Here is a 1,270-nt window from a genome sequence, read left to right as displayed (position 1 = left end):
CTTCGTCGTCCTTCGCAGCCGGGCTCGGCCTGGACCCCCCAGCCCCCCTCCTCCCCCCCTGGCGCCGCTGAGCCCCGGGGCTGCCGGCCGCTTCCTCCTCATTTAAAGGGACTCTCCTCTCTCTAGGGGGCAGGTTGCCTCAAGTGCCTCTGTGGAGGGTGACTCTTCTGCGGGCCCACCTTCGCCCTCCCTGTGGAGGGGGGCCTGCCCTGTGCCCACCCTGTGCTTATGTATGTCTCTCGTGTGTGTGTACACACACGTGTATGTGTATGTATGTGTCTCTATAGATGTGTGTGTATCTATAGATATATAGCTGTGGATATGTGGGTGCGTATGTATGTAGGACTGTAGGACCACAATACATTACGCAACATTTTGTTGCGGGTCTCCTCTTGTGCCTATCTAATTCCCTCTTGAAGCCGTCCATGCTTGTAGCCGCCGCCACCTCCTATGCCACCATAGAGTTCTCGAATAGAACTGAATATATGCGGTTTAACGCAAATCAGATTTCAAATAACTATCTCAGAATGCTCTGGGAAGCTTTGGAAGGCTGATACACACAGAGAGAAACAGAAATCTCACCTACATCCTCTTGACGGCCTTTCCACAGAAGCCTAATCAACTCTCTGTGTGATGCTTTTTATGTATAAAAGTACATGCCACCAGCTTAGATAAATCTTCATAACTTTATCATGTGATGGCTCTACAGATGAAACTGCCTTAGATTGAATCAGACTGCCAGTCCATTTAGGTCAGTATTGTGTCCAGTGTTCCCTCTAAGCTGAGTTAGTGTGAGCTAGCTTACAGTTTTTTAGCCTCTGGCTCACACATTTTTGTCTTTGCTCAGGAAGGATGGCTCCAGAGCAAACTAATTTATGCAGTAGCCAAATCACCTGCTCACAACTTTAATGCCAGTAGCTCACAAAGTAGAATTTTTGCTCACAAGACTCCACAGCTTAGAGGGAACATTCATTGTGTCTACTCAGACTGGCAGTGACTCTCCTGGGTCTCAGGCAGAGGTCTTTCACATCACCTCCTACACAATCCTTTTAGCTGGAGATGCTGGGGATTGAACCTGGGGCCTTCTGCATGCCAAGCAGATGCTCCACCACTGAGCCACGGACCCTCTTGACAGCTCTCCAGGGTCTCAGGCTGAGATCTTTCCCATCACCTCCTGCCTGGTCCTTCTAACTGGAGATGCCGGGGATTGAGCCTGGGACCTTCTGCATGCCAAGCAGATGCTCCACCACTGAGCCACGGCCCCTCTTTA

At 50.6% G+C, this 1,270-nt stretch overlaps 1 protein-coding gene across 1 annotated transcript in view; it reads right to left on the bottom strand.

Annotated features, from left to right (window-relative positions):
* The window catches only part of LOC107109995 (src substrate protein p85-like), a gene marked incomplete at both ends in the record, with an annotated part of 24,893 nt that overhangs the window by 23,193 nt on the left and 430 nt on the right, over window positions 1-1,270 (bottom strand). The window lies entirely within an intron of this gene.

This window comes from Gekko japonicus, unplaced genomic scaffold, assembly GCF_001447785.1.
Source record: "Gekko japonicus isolate JY-2015 unplaced genomic scaffold, Gekko_japonicus_V1.1 scaffold6601, whole genome shotgun sequence".
Classification (NCBI taxonomy): Eukaryota; Metazoa; Chordata; class Lepidosauria; order Squamata; family Gekkonidae; genus Gekko; species Gekko japonicus.
This window is presented reverse-complemented; position numbering and strand designations above follow the sequence as displayed.